This window comes from Amblyomma americanum, chromosome 7, assembly GCF_052857255.1.
Source record: "Amblyomma americanum isolate KBUSLIRL-KWMA chromosome 7, ASM5285725v1, whole genome shotgun sequence".
NCBI classification, from domain to species: Eukaryota; Metazoa; Arthropoda; class Arachnida; order Ixodida; family Ixodidae; genus Amblyomma; species Amblyomma americanum.
Window position 1 is genome coordinate 10,119,000 of NC_135503.1, and position 6,000 is coordinate 10,124,999.

The following is a 6,000-nucleotide window of genomic DNA, read 5'->3' on the forward strand; positions in this document are numbered from 1 at the left end:
TATATATATATATATAACTTAAGCGCCGCGAAATTGCCCCTTTATATATATATATATATATATATATATATATATATATATATATATATATATATATATATATATATACACGAGGCAGGTCTTCAGAGACGGTGTACACGCGCGAAGCCAGATAATCAAGTTTCTAAACACAGGCAGGGCAAGAAAAACTGACTACACACAGCGCTAACCTTTGGCTTGACCTATGTCTTCAGTAATGGCAAGAGCCTTATTTGGCCGTATACATACACTAGGCGATGTTTAACTGCTGCATTTTCCGCGTTCCCGAATGGCGCACGCGAGATCTACCCAGCGTATCGCCCTCTTTCGCGCCGTAATTAACGGGAATGCGATCGTTGTCTCGCACGCTGGTGGGGCCGTTTTATGACAAAGGTAGCCTTCCCGCTGCTTAAAGTCCGCAGGTGCGCGAGAAACACTACGTATCGGACTGAATACAGGATCAACAAACGGCTGTTTCATGAGACCAGTGGACACGACTCGCGTCAATTCATTTCTTTCCTTCGTAATTTTTTTTTCTTGAAAGCCTGAGGCATCGTCGCAAGGCCTCGAGCGGAACGGGGCAGTCAGGGCACGCGGAAAGTTGCCAGATGTCAGAACAGTTGAGCAACGGTCAATCATATATTTTCGCAATCTCCTATTAAAGCTATAGACAAGTGTCATGTCTGTAAATAAAGGTGGCGCTTCGGTCGGCATTGACGCGGGGTGTAGGCAAAAACGCAGCATGCCTACGTTGCTCCAAGCGACGCTGCCTTCGAAACCAACTCGCGTATGCGAATATTTCAAAGCGTGTGCGTCGCTTGTGGTTAGAAACATTTTTATTGATGCTCGGAGGGTAGCTCTACACTTTTTCAACCTGTTCTCCAGAAGGAAATTTAGTAGGCAGTGTGCTGCATCGTGTGCTTCTATATCTCCGCTCCTAGTTGGCAGCAAGTAACAGCTGGCAGGTGAAAACGCGTGGTATGTGGAGACACTATAATCATCCATAGTTCGGAACTTCTGAGCCGGTGCAGCATATCCGATTGCTAGTGCAAGATATAGACGACGCGATGCACGACGCGAAGCAGCTTTTTCACATGACGAACCTTGTACTTCCTATTTTCGCCGAGCCGCGTCACTCGAAATTAATTAGCAACGCAAATGCGATCCAAGATACGTCTACCCGAGTCAGGTGCTGCTTCAAACGTTACGCGTTTAGCGGCACGCTGTGAGCGTCGAAGGCGACTGTCAGCAGATTTGTAATTTTTTTTTTATTGAGCGAAGTGATGCTCGGGACGTTGTTCGGATGATTAGCATCTGAAAATTGCCCTCTGCGTTCAACTCACGGTCACAAGCACACGGAATATATCGCGCCTGTACTTATGCTGACAGCAGGACAGAATGTGAACGAGGTGCAAGCGTTACTTGATTCGTGCACTGTTCGTCACGCGACCAAAGAGCAACGAAGAGATTTCAATGCAGAAACGGAATGGTAGCCGCGAAGCCGATCCGTCGCCGAACTTGTCCTTCTCCTCGGCCCCTGCCCGTAGCTTTCGCGCTATATCTGACTGCAATAAACTTGTGGAAACTTATTTCAATTTCAATTCAATTTATTTTCCCATGTATATATAGTGAGGGTCGAGGGAAAAAAGCCAGAAATTGTGGCTTGACATGCCCCTCGGCCCCTACATTGCAGGGCAGCAGGCAACATACACAAAAATCATGCCGCTTCTTTTCGTCTGCATTGAGGCTCAACCAACCGCGCCGCACTTTATCAGCACGCCGTGAATCATGCCCAAAAAAGACGCAAGCCTGGCGCACCCAATGCGGAAGGTCCCGCTTTTTGCCTACACAAAGGAAGGTCACTGCTGACGCCAGCGCCGCCGCATTTCCTTGACGTCATGGCCTGACAACTATCATTCGCTTTTTCGCTCCGGTAAAAAGGAGTCTTGGACCGCTAGATCCCCAGGTGGTCGAAATTATTCCGGAGCCCTCCACTACGGCACCTCTCTCTTCCTTTCTTCTTTCACTCCCTCCTTTAGCCCTTCCCTTACGGCGCGGTTCAGGTGTCCAACGATATATGAGACAGATACTGCGCAATTTCCTTTCCCCAAAAAACCATTATATTATTATTATTGGACCGCTTCTTTTCTTCAGCTTGCGCCTATTCACCAATTTCGCTAAAAAAGTAAACATAACTGTATTCATTACGCTGATTATCAGGCGTTAATTTTTTATGTTGTTCTGGCGGCAAGAAAAACGACAGAGCTTGCTCTGTGCCGCGGTTATGGAATGAAAAAAAAAAACCAAGCTGTCTTGGCGTAATATATGAGGATTCCTTTCCTGTGGATTATGTATATTACACCCTTATCGCCTACCGTGCCGAATGGCAGATCCTGGCGAAAGCGGTGGCTTCAGACAATGAGGGGTGAAAACAACAAAAGCAGGATAAAATTGCAATCGAACCGGTGTGGTAGCCTGAGCCGGCTAGCTCAGCTGTGCCGCGGTGTGGACTGTACAGCGCTAGCCTCAAATGTAAAGGGTGCGTCAAAGGTTTCCAGGCCGCAGGGTCTGGTTTTCAGTGGGGTACTTACGGAACCCCTGAATCTCAGAACATCTGTAGGGTGGAGAACTACCATTTTCACCTCTGAGAACATTGGTAGCTGCAGAGGTCTTTGAAAGGACACTGACGACAAATTAAAATTGACCTTTGTCGATAGGGTAGCGCGTTGCCATTACGAAAATTCTTTAGACAGTTTATAGACTCTCCATACACTTTTGTCTATAGACTTTCTATAGACGAATTCTATAGATTAGCATATACGCAACACAGATCTTATAGACAGTCTACAGACAATCTATAGTTTATTTGGACATACACTTTTAGTAGTTTTTCTATAGAGAATCTATTGACTATCAATTTACAAAACTATATATCTATAGGAAGGCAGTAGAATGTATAAAAAGTCTATAGACAGTCTGTAGGCCATTTTCGTAGTAGTCTCACCAAAACTACAGCCTCACTAAAGAGGCTGTAGTCTCACCAAAACTGAGTTTTTATAAGCTAGGGAAAACAAAAAACTTAAATGCAAGTAAAACTTAAATGCAAGTAAAATGCCTGCGTCGACAGCCATTTTTACGCGGATCCCAGAGGCTACGCTACACTGTCATTCACTTCAAAACGATGGCAACCCGTCCTTTTCGGTAAGGACGTCACTATTTGTATTATACTGGCGGGAAAATATTTAAATTCGAATTTCTCGTTGATAAATGCGTATTTTGCTGCCGGACAAGCGTCACTACAAGGTGTCGGAGAATCAATTTTTTCCTAGGACAGTAATTGCAGGGAGTTGTCCTGAGTGTTCCCTTAAGTGGCAGAATATAATATTGCTGAAAAGCAGACCCTATGGCCGCGGAACTTTTGACACACCGTGTACATACAAAAGCCAGTTTTTGAAAATCGTTTTATCTGCACCCGCCGCGGTGGCTCAGTGGTTAGGGCGCTCGACTGCTGTTCCGGAGTTCCCGGGTTCGAACCCGACCGCGGCGGCTGCGTTTTTATGGAGGAAAAACGCTAAGGCGCCCGTGTGCTGTACGATGTCAGTGCACGTTAAAGATCCCCAGGTGGTCGAAATTATTCCGGAGCCCTCCACTACTGCACCTCCTTCTTCCTTTCTTCTTTCACTCCCTCCTTTATCCCTTCCCATACGGCGCGGTTCAGGTGTCCAACGATTTATGAGACAGATACTGCGCCATTTCCTTTCCCCCAAAACCAATTATTATTATTTATTATTATTTTTATCTGTAAAAGCGCCGTGTTCTAAAATCTCGGTGCACGTTAAGCAACTCAAACGAAGTCGAGATTCGTCTGGAGCTCACCATACGGCGTCCGACGTATATCCGCCCTTTGAAGCGTAAATTCTCGTGTAGTGAAAACTTATTATTATTTAATGGGCTATACCCAGAGGAAGCGCTGTCATCGCTGCTTCACCCTACTGTTGACACTCACGAACGCCTTTGGTGTAAAGAAAAGGGACATGTCTCGCAGGCTGAAAAGACCGATATGTTGAGTGTACACTATTGCGTGGCTTCAACACATACAGAAGAGGTGTGTACAAAACGCGTTTCGGATGCGGTCAAATAAGCATCAGACTCTTCTCGGACACTAGGCGTGGATAATGGTAACGATGTAACTCCTTCGAAGAGGATAGCCTTTGTTCTATAGCATCTCTCAAGATTATCGGCGCCGTCGTTTGCCACATATGAGGCTATAGTTCCGAAGAGGGGAAAATAGGAGGCTCTTGTAGCTCAAGCGACGCGAATTGCACATTGTATACGCTTCCAAACAGCACTCACTGCAAGGTAACCGCAGCTTGTTCGCTGAAGAGAATACATTAGTTCATCGAATGCTTTCTGGTCTTTTCGATATCACAAAATTTGTGACAGTAAGGAAGTTTCGGCTTACAGACCCCCTTCGGGAACTTCGTAAAATCAGGTTTTTGTACGGATTTCGTGCACCCACACATATAGAGCGCGCCAAATTCATTTTCGCTAGCGTAGTGCATCTGTGCCGTTTGAATCGCTCGATCGGGACGCCTGTACAACAAAATCAGGGGGCACCGAAGAATTCAGGTGAAGTGTGGTGCACGAGAAGGTAGCTCTGAGAGGTTGGAAGCTTCAAGAGCACCCGAAATTAAAAAAAAAAATCACGTATACATGACACTTCCGGTTAACTCACTATTTAAGTGGTTACTTCACATCCCGTAGTAATGACGTCACTGTGAGCGTTCAGCGCTCCCGGATGTGCAAAGGCCAATGAACGCTGGGTTCCCCCCACCGCTACGCTGACGTCATGAAAAGGAGCGTTCGGCTCGGGATGACCGCGGGTGTTGTTAACCGCATTACAGAGCGAACGAACCGGTGAATAAAAATTATAAAATGCACACTAATGCAAGGTCTAGAACGGAGTGACTCGCAACATTTGACTCCACTTCATCTTCCCCTTAAGTGTGTAAACGAATACACTATACTGTGGCGTAACAAAGCATGCATTAATACTTACCGCGTCTAGTGTATCCGTTGACGTCGTGGAGCAGCAGCAGCAGCTCTGGCGGGCGTCTCCAAGCGGTCGCAGAGATTTCGCTAGGCTCCGACTGCGACCGCGGCAGGCGCCAGCAGCCAGACAGCCGCGGAAGCAGTCGACGGTGTTTTTTTACGATGGGGCCATCGTATACGAAGCCGCAGTCGCCGCCGTCTCGCGATAACCTAGTGCCTGTGCGGCGGTCGAGTGTGCGAGCACGATAAAGGGCCACAAGCTGCATGCCGGCACGCGGGCCGACTCGGCTGTCGTCTGTGTCGCCCATTCCTTGAATTCGTACGCCGCATGCGTGTTAATTTTACGAAGCGAGGGACAGCCAAGACGGCCTTGGAGCTGAGTACTAACGGATACGTTATTTCGGCACGCCGACTGAACGTGCGCTCCGCCCTGACAGCTCAAAACAGCAAGCTTGAGCTTGGCACTGTTTGAAGTAATGCAGAATTGTGAAACACTTTTTTTTATGAAACTTTGGGAGTAAAACCATATATATTTTTCTACTGTAAGACTGCCCCCCCCCCTCCCCCCCCCCCCCCCCGCTTCTCGTGCAATTTACTTGCACAAGCACCTGAAGCATGGTAATTGTTTTGTTATGCTTGCCGCAAAACCTATTCAAGCTGAATCACATGCTGTCACAAGCCAACCATATTAGAACCCCCCCCCCCCCAAAAAAAAAAAAAAAGAAACTTTGATTAAACAGTGTGATTTATTTAGATTTCGTACAAAAAGCGCTCAGTCCCCCTTTTAATACTCTCCACAGGAGAACAGTGCACTTGCCCAATCTTTTTTCTCACTGAAGTACTTTTGGAACTGCTCACCTTTACGTGTTGTTGAGTGCCTCGTGCGGAGCTATTTTCACCTCCTCCACGGTGGAAAATCTCTTCTTTTTC

At 46.8% G+C, this 6,000-nt stretch overlaps 1 protein-coding gene across 2 annotated transcripts in view; it reads right to left on the bottom strand.

The window, feature by feature from the left end:
• LOC144098423 (kynureninase-like) overlaps window positions 1-5,308 on the bottom strand; it is a 49,382-nt gene extending 44,074 nt beyond the window's left edge. The window contains exon 1 of one of the 2 annotated variants that reach the window (XM_077631037.1): window positions 5,078-5,308. The gene's annotated coding sequence lies outside the window, so the exon portion shown is untranslated. The remainder of the gene's footprint in view (window positions 1-5,077) is intronic. The other variant, XM_077631036.1, reaches the window with a different exon arrangement.
• Between the last annotated feature and the right edge of the window lie 692 nt (window positions 5,309-6,000).